This window comes from Centropristis striata, chromosome 23, assembly GCF_030273125.1.
Source record: "Centropristis striata isolate RG_2023a ecotype Rhode Island chromosome 23, C.striata_1.0, whole genome shotgun sequence".
Taxonomy (NCBI): domain Eukaryota; kingdom Metazoa; phylum Chordata; class Actinopteri; order Perciformes; family Serranidae; genus Centropristis; species Centropristis striata.
The window spans coordinates 15,375,133-15,392,391 of NC_081539.1; the positions used below are offsets into that span (position 1 = coordinate 15,375,133).

Genomic DNA, 17,259 nt, shown 5'->3' on the forward strand with positions numbered 1-17,259 from the left:
GAATATTTTAAATGCATTGTTACAGTGAAACCAAAGACTTTTAGGATAAAAAGACATCAAGTTGATCTTTTTGTGAGGTCTGGACCCTTAAGACCATTCAGTGGGGTTTAAAAGCCAAGTCTTTCTGGAACTTGCAGTTGTGAAATCAGTCAAACGGAAGCACATCAAACTGCCGGCTTAAGTAGGGCACTCCTGCTGAGCTTTATTTTTGTGCTCTGGTCTCACACGTACTGGCGAAGCTGTTGATTTAGCAGAGGGAGAGATTGTGATATAGATGTGGCACAACTGAATGCTGCATGCCAAGTGTAGCCACTGATCACTCTGCATGGCAATTGTAGAAAAAACCCTGAGGCAATGGAGACCTCCGCCCTTCCCGACATGATCCAGGGTTGCATAAAGACAGAAACTGTTTGAGTGACATATGGGCTCCTTCTGCTGGATATCATGAACTTCTAGCTCCAATCATGAGGACACAGAGAAAGATGGAGGTGAGGGTTTTGGGGTAAGAAGCTTATTGGGAATACTGGCCTACTATCTCAGGAGGAAAAAAAAACAGGAGAAGTGGAGGATAAAGAAGGGGAAGTTAAAGAGGAAAAAAAGCGGAGGCGGGGTTGCAGAAAGAAAAAAAAACACAACAAACCCTCGAGGGCTCTATAATCCAAAAATGAGAGAGCTGTGACTCGGAGACACTCAATCTGACAAGATGCATTAAAGCAACGGAAGAAAGGGAAGAGGCAAAGCCAGATAAGAGGGCTGCTTCCAGGAAAAAAAAGAGAGAGAGAGAGATGGGATGATGAGCTGCAGATGTGACAAAGGAGATTGTGCTGGAAACCAGCCATCAACAGATCCATGAAACAATGGCACCATCCTGGGCAGAGCACACAATCACTGGGATTATGCAGTTTGACACACTTTCATTCAGTCTATCTCTGTGCTATGAACTTTAAAAGAGCATGATATGTCTCATCTCAAATCCGTTCTTGATCAAGTCTATAAATTATTGGTCTATACCGTAGATTGTTGTGCTGTTGTGAACATAAAAATCCCATACAGTTCTTATAAGACAGGAAATAAATATAGGGCTCGGCTTTATAAATAGATTGCATTTATAAAGAACTTTTCTAGTCATAGCCGCCACTCAAAGCACTTTTTACACTTAAGATAATCATTCTCTGTCCACACATTCATATATAGGCCCTACAGGACCATGACCAATGAATCTTCAGTCAAGCTTGTGCATTTGTGACACTGATGTTAAACTGGTAGCATTTACCAGGTTCACCATCTTAGTTTAGCTTGCAGCAGTTTGAAAATCTTATAGAAACTATCCATTCTAATGTAAGAGAAAATTAAGATATGTGATTAATGTTCTTTATAGGGCCAATTATTTCTTAGTTTTTTTAAATGGATTCAACAAGCAAGATAACATGCTGATCAACGAATGTCCACAATTCTGTCTCCTTAAAATTATGTTCCCATACAAAAAAGATTGTATTTCCAATTTACATTTTGTATTTTCTCCTGGGTTTAGCTGCATTTTAAACATGTGGTTAAGGTTGTGAAACAGTAGAAGTTTGGTTAGATGTAGGCACCAAAACTACTTGGTTAAGTTTTATAAAAATAAAAAAAAAAATCATGGTTTGGGCTAGAATATGTATTCTTTAATCTAATTAAGTTACAATTGAGGGGGCTACATGGTTGTGTAGTGGTTAGCACTCTTGCCTCACAGCAAGTTGCCGGTTCGACTCCAGCCTGCGGCTCTTCTGTGTGGAGTTTGCATGTTCTCACTGTGTTCTCCGGCTTCCTCCCACAATCCAAAAACATGCACTTAGGTTTAATTGGTGACTCTAAATTGCCCATAGGTGTGAATGAGAGCGTGATTGTCTGTCTCTATGTGTCTGCCCTGTGATAGTCTGGTGACCTGTCCAGGGTGTCCCCCGCCTCTCGCCCAATGTCAGCTGGGATCAGCTTTAGCCCCTGTGACCAGCGTGCAGATAAGCGGTTAAGGATAATGAATGAATGAAAAGTTAACATTGACTTCCGGTTTTACACTGGACATGAAAATGAGCCTCCTGGGTAAAAGTTTGTTTGAACCCTCCATTCACCTCCACCTGCTACCTATACAAACTTGATATATTTTCCAGATCAGTTTTGTTGTATTGGAATGTAATTTTTAAGAGACCAGGCTGACTGCAGAGGTGCTGGAAGGTTAAACTCTTTTTTTTTAACCCCTGGTCAGAGCTACACTGGCTGTTTTCACAGTTCTTTGTTGTGTTTATGCTAAGCTAACCTAACTGGCTGATGGCAGTAGTTTCATATTTTATAGACATGTGAGCTGTTTTGATTTTAGAGAGACATTCAAAGAGGAGTAGGGGGTTTGCTCAGGGGCACTTCAGCAGGGTGGAGCTGTCAGTATGAGGTACTGAGGTCCTTGATTGAAAGATGTGGTCTCCCTCTGTGCTCATTCATCCAGCCACTTTCATTCTTTTTTTTGCAAAATGAAACATGAACCTTTAAAACACTGTCAGATTGTGCACCAGTGGATTCAACTAGTAGCATAAATAGAACCACAGTTCTGATGTAATTATTGTGTCAATCCAAATATTGAGAGTTTTTTTGTGTCTCCCAACAGGGCGCCTGTGCACTGCTTAACAGGATATTACAAAAACAAATTTGTTTGCTTTGGTTTGATGTTAATTCTGGGAAAAAAAAGAAAAAGAAAACACATGCAACAGGAAGCTGACGAACCAAACCTACGCAGACGTTTGCAGAAAAGGAAAACAAGCATGCTGGGGTTGAGGGTCAGGATAGAATAGCCGTATCGTTCTGTCAAACCGTTTTATTTACCCTGCCTGCCCACATGGTTAGAGTGGTTGATGTTTTAAGTGGGAGCAGAAGGATTTTTAGTCCCTGTGAAAAGATGACAGTAGAGACTCATTGCCCAAAGAGAAGTGTCTGTTTATTTCAGATAAATCTTGCCCACCCCCGGGCATCATTCTATATTAATTTGAAGTGGTGAATTTTTATTTAAATAAAAAAAGTATTGAGGGAGAATGTTCAAATTAAATAGCTGAATATTTAATGTCAGTCTTGTGTTGGACATTCCAATTTATTATGCAATTATTTGATATGAAGACTTTCTTTTGAAACACTGCTATTTCATTTCAGTATAGCGATGAGTACAGCAAGTTCTTGTCTTGGATCCCACATCTTATTACACGCACACAAAGAAAAAACAAATTGCATCTTCCAGGAGGGCTTTACAGGTGGATGGAAGGTCTTTACACTTTAAATAACAGGTAGTGGAAGGAAATAGAAGGTTTAATAAGTTTCATGGGATGTCTCACCTGAAGAGTTTTCACTATTTTTAAAACTACAGCTTCACATTTTTCACAATCTGGTAATCAGACAGATGGAATTGGAACATTTTTTGGAGAAATGAGGCCAGACAACTTGCTGCTTTACATCAAGGAAAAAAAAGTAACAAACTGTTTGGATGACTACACTCACTGAACGTACACATCATCAGTGTAATCTTTTCCCCAGCACAATGTTGTTGATGCAGATCTGCCTGTTGGTGACATGCGGAGAATGTTTTGCTTTCATTCCTGCGTGAATTGGTGTCAAAAAGCCTTGGAGGCTTCTTAATCCTTCTACATCAAAATAGGACACGTTTCCCATAAATTACAATGGTGTACTCGCATAATTACTGTGGCCAACATGTTACATAAACAACTGGATGATGCTGATGAGTTAGGATCCTCCACTACGCCAGTGAATATACATAAACTTTTACTTTGTGGAGGATTTTGAAGAATGTTGTACGAGTCTCTCTGATGACAATATGCTTGCTGTGTGCTGACACTTACACATGGGACTGTATGTAATGATAGCACCTTCTTAAATCCACTGCACACTTCCTGCATAGCACCAAAAGGCAGAAATACAAATGTGGCAACTAGCTGGTGACCACAGTGCAGCTTTTATGTGCTATAAGGACATATGTGTCCCGCAGGGTTTGCTGGGGAGCTAAACATTGGACTTGTATCTGATGTATAAATGGAAACTGATTGCTAACAAGTTCGTCATACGTGCTTTAACTATTTCTTTGTGAATGGTGGCTGAGAGCAGAGGTATGGTTGCCAGGGAACTGGCAAAGGCTCCATCCACTGCCCTTCAAGACCCCCATTAAAGAAAGAATTTGGATTTTTTTGAAGTGGGGTTGTATAAGGTACTTATCCATAATCAGTGTATTACCTCCAGTAGGGGAGTTGGCATGCCGCTATTTTGGCAGGCTCAAGGACAGGCATGGAAGTTAAGGAATGTACAGTTGAGGAGAGTGGCAGCAGAAAAATGTTTTGTAGCCACCTAAAATACCCAGCTTTTTTTCTCCAATGTGCAATATCTGTAAAATGCAAAGTAATTTCAGGAAAACAAACAAACACAAAAACAATATATTAAAAATAAATGCCAAATAGCAGAAATGTACATTTTCCATGGTTTTCTTGATAATAACAAAAATCATTATAAAAAAAAACTTGAAAATCTAATCTTATCTAACTAAAAAAAACCTATATGAGACTAAGTTTATGTTATATTAACAATACCTTTACAGCTTTACCTTACCTCAAACAGTTTACATGGGGAGAACTAAAGCTGTCCTATGCGCTTGTCAAAGACACCAGACTCCATTGAAAAAACAGTAATTTTATCTCACAGAACATGAGAGTTTTTGCATCGAACGCTCAATTTTTTACTGCTATTGTGTGACTTTGGCGTTTTAAAGGGTTAGTTTAGATTCAGCAAAGTCCCAAAATAACACAAACCAACTATCTAATTGAAGCAGCAGCAGACTACTCCTCCTGTTTTTTATGAGGTAAAGGTTCTGTCAGTGGAGTCTGCTGGCCTAGACAAGAGCATAGAACCGCTTCACTTTTGCCCATGTTAACTTAAACAGAGCTGTCTGATTGCAAGGGAGTGGATTCAATCCAAATATAGCTTCCAATTAAACTGATATATATATATTTTTTTGATGGATAAAATACATTTTCATAGCTTCAGTGTCAGTAATCCTGCCTCGGCTGGTGTTCGTGCCAACCACCATCTACCGAAGGTAATACACTGACTATGGATAAGTATCTCAAGCAACCCCACCTTTTATCTTGTGACCAAAATTCTATATCACATGATATTAACTAACCCATCTCCATCAGCTAAAGAAAGCCATTAGAGTTGGTTGAAAGATTCTGGAACACAAAGTAAGTGGACCTTGTTTTGAAAGCATTCCTTTAACCCTTCGCTTATCTCTTCCCGAGACAGAATTTGTGTCAAGTCACGTAGCGCAGCACGTCAAACTGGTGCCTGTATTTTTACAATTCCTGTCTGGAACATCTGAACCTCTGTCATCTGTGCCTGTGTCTGAGCCTTTTATCCAAATTTAAGGAGTCTGTAGCATCACAGTGTCAGTGTCAGAACACAGCTGGAGTTTTTGGGAGATTAAGTCATGCTCAAAGGCAGTTACTGGTGTTTTTTGTAAGATCTTGTGCAGTGACATCAGCAGTCAGTCTCAGTCTAGCACGTCTTATTAAAGTAATAACCACCAAGGTGAAAATCATGTGCCGATTAGTTTATGTCTCCAGAAATTAGTCCACTGCAGACGAGCATAATGACGATTTCGTTTATCACTCCACGAGTAGATATTCCACTTTAGAGGTGTCAGGCTGGAGGGACTGATCTGTTTTATTTCTGATATATTCCTCTCACCTCATGGCAGCTGGTATTATATATTACCACCATTCTTAAATGACTAATTTATGCAGTGTTGCGTCTTATCAGGCAATGCCAATCCTCAGGCTTTCCAAAGGACCTAGGTGTCTCTCTCTTATCAGCATTATGAAAATCAATGAAAGCATAAGCAGAGCAGAAAAGCATGACAGATTTTTGTATAATTACTTGTATACAAGGAGGTGTCCAGAAAATCCTGGCGTGCATCATTAGCTGCAGATACATGGATGCAGTCTCTGATTCATAATTTGCAGTAATAATGCTCATAAGTCTTTTAACTAATTATTTTTTTATGGTAGCCACAGCATATTTTAAAACATTGGACGTGATAACAAGGGATAGTATGTCTTATATAAGACACAGCCTGCTTAAGATGGTCTGTTTTCACCTGCTGTAGTCTTCATATTCAATATCATAAAAACAAACACAGTGAATAAACTTCAGTTCACCAGATGTATTAAATGTAGCACCTGCAAATCATTCCAAATAATAACAAATGTATGGTGTCTGTTTTTTAAGCAGGTTTACAACTCTGCCGGGAATGATCGTAAATATTTTGATGATTTTCTGGCGCCGCTTTGAGCACCTCATGACACCATGTTGAACAGCAAGATAATGGCCACTGGTAGTTGGCTCTTAGAAATGGATAGGAGCTTACTCACACTGATGCAAAACACTCATCTGCAAGCAGAGTCCATACATTATGTCTAGGCACACACACACACACATACACACACACTCTGACACACAGTTTTTGCGATGTGCTAAATTTTAAGTACTTTATTTATATCCATCAAGCTAATTAGTGTGCACAGGATCCAAATACTGAGAGGTTCTTACAATGTTTGGACAATTATAAATACATAAAGCGCCATCTGCTCGACACTGCCAGGCTACCAGTGGCAGCTGAGATGGAGCAAAATTTTGCCAACTACCTACTTAGATCTGAGTTATCATCATACAGTATGAATTTATAGGCTTTTGCAAAATACAACGATTTATGTCAGCACAACCTGGGAAGTTACAGCCTCCAGAAAGCTAAAATAAATGTGTGTGGTTTCTTGTGGATACTTTCTGCATTAAGACTTTAACAATAGCCGTATCCCCCAATGTTCACCTGTTTATTAACTATGGGAAAGTATTGCATGCACACAATAGGGCTCCCTTAGTGCTTTATAATAACTTCTCTCATAAATAATAAATGAACTTGTGAAGAAGCTGCAACACAGGGTTTAAGCATTCTGTATAGAGAAAACACACAGGGAAACAAAGCACCACTGTTTTGGTAAAAGCACCAATGAGCAACAGTTGTTCAGTACAAATAGTGCTGCATCTGTTTTTTTAATCTCTCAGGCTACAATGTATGTGGTAAACAAAGTTGCATTGCATATTTAAGCTTGCATTAATTTGTGTGCAGTATGTTTGTTTGCTATTATTTTTCCAAACAGGCTCTGCTCATGTTTGAAGTTTACAATCGTGTGCTGTAAGTTGTTGGAGGGTATATATATATATATATATATATATATATATATATATATATATACCCTCCACAGTATATATACTGCTGTGATATAGCTTTCAGACAGCAGGGGTCAGCACAGAGCACAGTGCAGCATTGCGGTCCAAAAGCGAAGAAGAAAAATGGCGCCAAACTGTTTTTTTTAGAATAGCGTTTTAGCGTTGTACACCTGTCTTCTCATAAACAACTTAAGTACATAAAGCCCGAAACAACAGCTCCACCCGACCATTTTCGCAGTAAGGATCTAAGTAATAAGAAAAATGTATACATAAAGAAAAGTTTTCAACTGTAAAAACTCCACAGCACCTAGCTAATTACAATATATCTTACAGACAACGACCTCTTGTGTCAATAACTCGCATACAGGCCATGAAGGATATTATTGTGTGGGAGTGGTGGCACGGAATTGACTTGAATGGATGAATGGACTCAATGCAGAAGGTCAAGAAGACATCCAATAGTAAGTGCACATCAATTATGCTAATTGTTTTTGATGTATGGTCCGCCGTGCCATATATATATATGTCGCTTTTTTTGTGTATGTGAAGCTACAACCTGCCAACCGACTCTGGCACTGTTACTATTGCCTTTTTTGTGTTGTGATAAATCATGCTTATTATGTGTTGGCCACCGTGCCTTTAGCATAACTGTACCTGTAATGTTTTATTTTGCTTTTCAGTGATTTGGTTTCACAAATTAAAGTCGACATCGTTCAAGCTCAGTTACTGTGGCTATTTATGATAGCTAAATGAGTCAGATTAGCTAAAATAAAGCTTTTATAGTTAGGTAAACCTGCTTTACAACATGCATCACACTGTTGCAGCCAAGTTCCGTTGTGTTTTAGTTTTAGTTGTGCCTTCACTGTGCATAGTGTTGACCTCAGCTGTGCCTTTGGAGCTGTTGGGATTTGACCTAGTATACAGTCAGTCATACTTAAGGTTTTATACTGTCAGAGTATGGTTGGATGAATGAGATTTTTGCAGCCCAGGTTTTTTATAGGAGACGTAAATTCTATTTTATTTGCATTACAGTAGGTTTATTTATTGTGATGCCATCACTAGGCCCAGATGCCTGTGGCATTAGTATTGTTTAACCTTGTTCAACACACTGAAGCATATTGATTATTTTGGTGACTGCAATGGAAAGTTGAAGTATTATATATCATTTAATATAGTAATTTCCCTTCAGTTTGCATGTATGCATTTAGTGTTAAAGGGTGATTTCATATGCCAACTTGGATCGGTTGTTGGATGTTTTTCTCTGACTAGTAGAATATAAAGGAAATTCAAAGAAGTAAAAAAGAAATCTGAGAACCAGCAAGAAGCAAGAGGGCTTTACCAAAGTTAAGGTCAGTAAAGGTATTTTTAAATGGAAACCTCTACAATGCCATAATGATTGTTTCCAAAAGAAGGATTGTTGCATGATGGACTCAATTCGACCTCCACAAGATAGGTGCAAGTCATTGTTATGCATTGTGTTGCTTTCTATTCTTCTGCTATTTCTTTGCAGGTCATTTTTCCTGATGCTTCTGTTTTGTTGTGTTGTATTGGCCACTGTGCCATCACTTTTTATACTGTGACCTTGCTTGTGACTGTGGAGTGGTAAATTGTAGATTTTTATAGGAGACCTGGTACAAATTCTTATTTTGGATTTGTGGATTGTGTCACTGCCAGTTTCGAGGCTTGAATGCTTCTGACATTGTCTCAGTCGAGTGTGTTGGTGATGGTTAGCCTGTGCAACAACCATATGTGTTATATAATTTCACATAAGTGGGCATAAGCCTCCAAACAGTGAGAGCAAGTCACTGTTTGCATGATGCCTGTGTAATGTGATTGTGTGTTTGTATTGTATTGGCTGCCATGCCATTGCTGGGCCTATGTTGTGATCTCTCTTTTGTCTGTGGAGCTGTAAACTGCAAATCCTGTAGTCAGACCTACTTAAGTTCACATTCATATTGCTCTATTGTATTTTGTGACAAATTAATAACATTTAAGTTTGGTAAACACAATGCAATTTATAAGCAAGGCCAGCCAAATTTGTTGCAAAATATTTTGCCTTTTGTATTTTATAGTGAAAAGCATAGTTATTATTTGACAATACATTTGTTTCCAAAATGATTTTGTAATAATCAAGGTTTTTGTAAATGTGTAAATCTGGCTTTCATGGCAGCCAGTGCTACCTAGATTTAGACCTCACCTCACTTTAGCGGTGTTGTCTCAGCCCTGTCTAATCCTCATCATTGTTTGCAGTTGTGAGTGGTAGTTGCTGTAAAGGCTAAATAAAGTTAGTGGCTTGTCTCTACCAGAGGTGTTTCTGTATCAGACACCAATATAAAGCTGCTTTTGTCTCATCTACCTATAGTCCTACAGCAACTTTTAGTTTAACTGTACAAACTTCCCTTTTGCACGCCTCTTGTAATTACACAATTGTGCTAAAAATGACTTTGGGAATTGGAATCCTGCACAAGGCGGAGTGCCACCTGATATTTTCAAACCATGTTGACGGTGCCAAAATGTCCAGGCTTGGCCAAACAAAGAGAAACTGGAAGCATTCGCTGATTCCAAAGGGATTATTGTTTTGTCTTGCTGAAGAGGTGCAAAAAGCAGAATTTTCCTGATAGCGCTACTACTGGGCTTTTCAGCCTCACATATGTGCTGTGAGGTGTGAGACTGCCAAAGTGCACATAAGGCAAGTCTGCAGCCGAGCCCATATGGTCAGAATGAGCTGAGTCTCAGACCACATGTCCACTTATGACGCTCCCAATGCTTGACATGGCTTCACTCAAAACGTAAGATGTTTCAGTGGCATATAAAGGGTAAACTAATTTAATCATAGATGCTGTTTCTAAATTAGATTTGGACCAGAGTATGCTACATCTTCTGCATCTTTCAGCTACTCCCACAGTTTCACAGATTTTTGTCCATGCTACTGCATGCCTTAATTTGTCCCCATGCTTAAAAAGGCATGTATTTTAATTATTTGGAAAAATGAAGACGGCAATATTTATTTTGTCTTTTGTGATGTTTTTCCATTGTGTCTATGTAGACTATGGGTGAAGCAGGTGGAAGTGGTACTGGGATGTTTTATGAGCAGACGTCAATCAAAAAGACACCTGGCAGTTCATTAGTCAACGGTTCTTTCAGACTGCTTACATTTGCATAGACAACTTGAGCTCTCCTTTCAACGTGTCCCTCTCACCGCCTTGCTTGCAAATGTTCAACGCTCACCTTCCCACAAGCCTTTGCAACATAAGTACACGTGTCCTTGGCCAAATGAATAGAGGTTGTAACTTTGCATGTGAATTTTTTTTAGTTGTTGCAAGTGGACTTTCACCATTGGGTTCCCTTGGCTTTAACCTCTTAAAACCCTGCTGTACCCTACCAAGGGGGGTTATCATTAAAATGCATGGAGCGAGGACAAGCACTGTTCAAACCCACAGAAGTTTCTTTTAGATTCTAGTCACGACACAAACCTTTCCAAAAACACCAAATATGTCAGGCTGAGTTACAGGAAAATGGATGAAAACGGATGCACAAGAGGCAATGAGAGTTGAAATATGTCACTCAATGTAAGCATCATGTAGCTTCAGTGAAGACATGGAACAGATTCAGTGCATAGTGTTTATGCAGCATAATACAGTACATGTTTTTTTACTTTAAAGCTACTAAAAGGGAAAGGCAGTTCAGAGTGTGCAAAAAGCCATTTGTACAAAGAGAACCTGAAAAGCTGAGGTGGACTCTGAAGCAGACCTTGGATTGTGGTAGATTAATTAGGACATTAGGTGCAGGTAGGTACATTAACCATGTTCCTTTTCTTAAAGAACACGGTGTATTGAACACCCATAATGGTGCCATAATACAAATGGCCTACAGTATATCATACATGACCCTTTTTATTATGCACATAACCACAAAACTAATTAGACCCTTATTTCTGGTCTTAATCTGATCCGAATTCTAAATAATGATACATAAATAAAACACAGCTATATCCAAAGCTGATGTAGGCTGAACATTCTGAAACAAAACTTCAATCAAATATGTCATCTAAAAGTGTTGATCATGTTTGGGTATGCACTTTGAAACCAGAATCTACATGCAGTGCAATGGATAAGCTTGTTTTTTTTAATTTTTAAATTTGACTTTCTTTCTCAGTCAAATTTAGATTTTCTGGACAAAATACCCCCAAACTTAAATGTAAACTTAAGTGAAAAACCTTAAATGATAGGTGCTTTAAACAACAACGGTTTGTATGCTTTAACTAAACAAGTGATATTGTTGCATCTGGGTAAAGTGACAATATTGTTTTCCCAAGCAAAATATTATTATTAAGGTGTTTCCCTGCAGATTATTTTGTTGTGAAGGCATCTCTTATTTCGAGTGCAGGGAGGTCACAGTGCTGTAGTTATTATTAAGAGCTGAGGCAGTTTGTGTGCCATATCTCAAACACACAGATTAATAAAGCCTACCATTTGCATGTTTTCTTTAAAAAAACAAAAATGGCATGTGTGTGTTGGACTGACATACAGAAAATATAAATTGCTCCCTCTGTACTGTATATTTGCCAAATAACTAAATATTTCAACATATAAGTTAACAGTGGAAAAATAAAGCAGTGCTTTGTAATCTATTTAATATAAAACAAAATGAAATACAGAATGAAGATTTAGGGCTCTTCCTATAATCAAAAAGTATATTACTAATGTTTTGTATACTGTGTGTTACACTTTATGCTGCTGTAGAGCATGATGATGTAACCTTGTTTCACCACTCTTTAAGGAAAGCCCTCAGGATTATGATATTAATGTGAAAATTGCAGCTAAAATAAGCTTAGATGTGAAGATTTAGAAGTTCAAATACATTTGCTATGATAATATGACCTTTGCTCCTTTTTTTCTTAATTCCATAATCCTGTATAGAAGAGCCCTGATTGGTTAATCAGAGTGTGCTGTTTAACATCAGCCATGTGAAATGTCTCCTCTTGACAAGCTGACCTTTGTTTAACTCTTGAGTGTTGTTGGAAAATGGTCAAAATCGATTTGTTTCGGAAACCTTTTTCCAACATACAAGTGTGAAAAGCTTTCAGTGTAAGAGGATTTGAGTAAAAAACAAACAAAAGTGTTGTGTCTGTGATATGGAAATTGTTTCTTCAGATAACTTTCATCGAAGGCAGAGGTTTAAAAAATGCACAGTCCACTGGTAACTTACCGAGTGTTACTCTGCATTTGTAAAACCATTCTGAGTGTTATTCATTTCCTCGGCTTATACTCACTCACTGATGGTAACCTTTTGAAATTTCACACATAGTGAGCAGCAGGCACACACAGCCCACACTCACACATTATCAGAGAAATTCAGGTTAAAGTCAGACTTTTGTCCCAGAATTTTAAACCTCTTCCAGCGCATTTTGTTGCACATCGAGTTAACGGGCCAAGACTGACAGATGCTCTGTCGACGAGACAGCTGCCAGCACTCAATCCAGCAACTGGGTCAAGTCCTTCTGACATCCGTGACAAGTCCCTGCCATGAGGGCTGTGCCCCTGTCCCCTCAGGCTCTGCGACTTACCTATGTGTCACCTATGCTCCCTGGGGGGCCTTTTGTGAGGACCTGAGGGAGCTTATAGTTTTTCCTGTGGTTCAGATTCAGTGCCAACATGCCGATGGACAGTATATGGGGTACTCTCTTGTAATTAGGCTCCGTTGCATCCAGGGGCATACAACCTACGTCTGCCGTTTAGGGATGAAGATGACTGCTCCTTCCCCATCCGTACTGCATTATTAAGGGTGACAGGACTCGTTGCAGAGTGTCTCTACCATTCTCTTTGTACTGCTTCCTCTTACCCGCTTCCCCCCCACAACCCCCCGGCCCTCCTCGACATCCCACCGCCACATGTGTCCTCTGTGAAATGGAAATGCCGCCCCATTAAAAACCGTCAACCTGAAGCAGATCACTGCTGCACTTATGCTAATGTAGACACAGAAAAATATCACACAAGGAGAGGAAGGAGGAAAAAAAAGTTAGAGAGGAAAGCAAATCGGATAAAAAATTACCAGTTTCACTTGAGGGATGAAAGTATAGTGTCTCTAATTGGAAATGAATACTGTTGTAGTGTGTAGTTCGGAAATATTCACATTTGTGTGGCAGTTGGGGTTGGTTTAAAGTGAGGGTGGAGGATGCACTAGAGAGGAGGGAGAGATGGGGAAAACAGACAACAGCAAACTTGGATGGTAGATAATTAGGACCACGGTTTGCCCCTGCATTGAACAGAAGAGTTATCAGCATACATCAACATATGCAGACGGGTTGGCAGCCATGCAGGCTGGATTTACAGCTGTTTATACATTTTTATGTTTTTCATTTATTTTAAGTTTTCCAGCTAATGTTTTAAGTGCTTCCTGGATAATTGTCCGTCGCTTGAACACAAATATAAAGTTGTAAAATGTAGCCATAGCTGCTGGGAAATAGGCCTTAAAATCACTTAACAATTAAAATCTAACAAGACTTCAGTGTACAAGTGATGCATAAAATTACAGCAGAAAATAAGGGTCCTCTTACTAATCTGTTTGGTTGCGTCTTGGCGGCCTGGGATCAGGCCCCTCTGTCACCATGGAGAGTGACAGTAATGATAAACCGTAATCAAATCTGCTCCCGCGAGGGTCTGCCTCATTCCTCACTGCACATAATGGGGAGAGGGGAGGAAAATTAAGTGTCCCTTTGATCCATGCGGCTGAATACTGAGCATGTAGCAAATTAAAAAGAGATGCCTGCTGCACCTGCCTGGAGAATTGCTGCCAAACAATACAATTTTTAAAAAATACTCTGACATGCTTGATTGTCAGTCTCAGACCTTAATTTTCTCTAAACGCAGAGGGTGTGTCTCTTATCAGTGCAGAGTGGGATTTGTCTGCGTTATCGGGGGGGAGCAAGAAGTAAAACTCTTTGTGGAAGGACAAAAGTAGCACCCTTTTCACTTAAAAGTCTGGAACAGTAAATGTATACAGTAATTATGTTTTCCATTTACTTACCTCACTGTTTTCACTAAACTAGTACTGATGATGTTCATCACGTATGCAAACAGCATTTGTGAAATTTACATAATATGCTGTGGCTTTGAGATGGAGGGGAAAAGCCAAAATGAATGCTGAATTTTACTCACATGAGTGCAAACATCTGTGCACCTTCCTCGCAAAAGAAGGACATCTTGATCAAACGGGTGCTTCATTGTAAGGGTTACCATGACTACGATATGGCTCTAATAGGATTAAGTGATTGTAATTCACCATGTGAATATCATCATGTCACACTGGTTGTTGCAACAGTCTGCTTTTTTAAAAGAGCACATATCTGCAGGTGAAAGTCTGTTGGCATTGATTCCTTTTCTTGCTATACACGTGATGATGATGGCGGTGATGATGATGATGATCACCATCATCATAATGATGACGTGTTGATAACTGTGGGAAGGATAATCATTACTATAACAGCTGTCGGTTCCCAGTTGCATACTTCTGTGTACTATAATTAGATTCGTGCCATGGCTGGAAAGAAAATTCATTTCAAATCTGACTGTTGTGTTTGTTCATTTTTTATAGACACCCCTAGTTAAAGACTAATCACAATTTCCAATTGAATTAGATATGTTTGCGGCAAACTGCATCATGGAGGGAAAACGGGTTCCTGTTTCCTGTTCATCAGCATGACACGGAGCAGGTTGAAAAAAGGCAAAGTTTCCCTTAAACAAAGCTCTGTGTGGCACCATTTACTCCAGAGAGAAGCTGGTAGTCTTCAATTTTATAGAAAAAGGGTGAGCTAGAAGTAAAGCCAGCCATGGCAGACAAGCTAGCTCTGACCAATGACTGTTGAATAGCTCTAACAAACGAAAGCTACATCACAACTACATGTCACTTCGAATGCTGAAGTGACATGCTGTCATTGCTGACTAGGAGATAGAGTCCAGTGTGCTCCTCACTCACTCAGAGCCTCTTTGTCTGGAAGCTTGCCAAGAAGCTGAGCGGAGCCGGAGCGTCAAACTACAACGAAAAAGGAACAAAATTCCATGTCTTTTTTTTTTTCTTTCCTAAATATTAACCAGTTAGTTCCCGGTAATAGGTGTCTAACTGTTTAAAGCAAAATGAAACAAAACCTACATCTATAATCCCACCACCAACCAAACACAGAAACTGAAACCAACTGAAACCAACTGACTCAATCCCAATCAACCAACAATCATTATCTACAGCACTATCTACATTATCTTACCTGCATCAGCATGGTGTGAATGTTTGAAACTTGTATAAGGGTAGTTGACGTGACGCTCAATTTTTGGGTTCCCAGTGACAAATATTACTAAAATTTGATAATATTTCATTAAAATTAATGTTTTAATATGCAGTCCATTCTTCTACATCTAATCCATCTGCAAACAATGAGTATCGATCTTCAACTATGCAAATATTCTCTTTTGAACATGACATTTGTCCACCGGTGCAACTGTCCTAGGTAGCATTACTTATCTTAAAACAACTGTAATTTAATGAAAAATTAATCTAAATACATTAAAATACTTGAATGCATGTCATACGAGTGTTTACTTAATTAATCTAGAGGATATAAGTGTTAAGGTCCCTATGTAGAGTTATTATGACACATTACATTTTGTCCGCAAAACTGGTGTCCTCCTGGAGCAACGCCATTATGTAGATATAAAACAGGCATTAATGTGATCACCCCATTACTGAGAGGGGTCCTTCCAGAATCAGGAAGGACAGAAGACATCTCTGGAGCAGGTGGACTGCACACAAGATCACTTCTGTCTCAAATATTTTCATAATATTACTATTTCCGTGCCGTGTTGGAACTGGTCGTCTTAAGGTAGTCCTTTGGTACAACGCAGTTTAAGTATTGATCTAAAAATTTTTATCAATTTAAATTGACTGATCATTGAAAATAATGTAAATTGATAAAAATCCATTCATAACTTATATGCCTTGGGCTTATCTGTCCAACATTCTCTGAATTAAATAATGACATTCTTTATTTTGTTGCACTGGTGGACACATTTTAGGACTACCACACCAAATAGTTAATAATATGCTAAATATATGAAGAATTAGAAATGGACACATTCAGTTTTGAATTATTCACATATAATGGAATATAATTGTATGTCATTTGACATATATTTTTGAATTATTCTTTTTTTCACTTTGAATTTGAGTTCACGTCAACTCCCCATAAGCAAGAGTTAAAGAAACCACGTTAAAGTCAACCGTAGATTGACTTTAGTTAAGACTCTACTGTGTTTTGAAAAATTATTTTTAAAAAAATAGTTGAAAGAGTAGAGAAGTGAAGATTTCATTTCTCATCCATTGAATGGTAAAGCTGAAATATTGTATTTTATGAAGGGTATTTTGTAAAGTTTGTTCTTAAAGTGTGTCATATATCTTTCTATTGTAAAAGCAATCTTTACAAGGTAATGGTGACAACTTCAGACAGCAGTGAAGGCTAGCCGCAGATGTTTGATGTGAAAAGCTTTGGCTACTGAAGAATTGTAAGACTACTTTGAACACTGAAACTCACATTGGTCTGCACCTCTCTTTGTGTCCTCAAAGTCTGAAAATAAAAAACCTTCAATACTAAAATTAATTTCATACAATATTTAGGTATTTTTTTTAATTAGGAGAAAACGACACATGAAAAATGTGAGATGTTTTTGAGCACTTTTCAATCTCCTAACCCCCTAAACAGCCAAAGTTGAAAATTGTGTCACCATGAATAATGAAGTTCCTCTGGAACTAACTGTATGATCTAAGCTCACGTTGTGCTGACTTTAAAAGCCCTCTAGTTCAGATAGTTCTTAACTAGACTTGTGAGTGATAGCATGGTTAAGTATCATGGCCTAGCGTTGTCACGCGGTCAAACCCTTCAAGGGGAACAAATTACTCAGAGAAATGTGG

At 38.6% G+C, this 17,259-nt stretch overlaps 1 long non-coding RNA gene across 2 annotated transcripts in view; it reads left to right on the forward strand.

The window, feature by feature from the left end:
- The first annotated feature begins 7,443 nt into the window (after window positions 1-7,443).
- LOC131961690 (uncharacterized) overlaps window positions 7,444-17,259 on the forward strand; it is a 252,713-nt gene continuing 242,897 nt past the window's right edge. The window contains exons 1-2 of one of the 2 annotated variants that reach the window (XR_009389876.1): window positions 7,444-7,539; window positions 7,636-7,763. This is a non-coding gene — a long non-coding RNA (uncharacterized LOC131961690). Of the gene's footprint in view, window positions 7,764-17,259 lie in introns of both variants that reach the window. The other variant, XR_009389875.1, reaches the window with a different exon arrangement.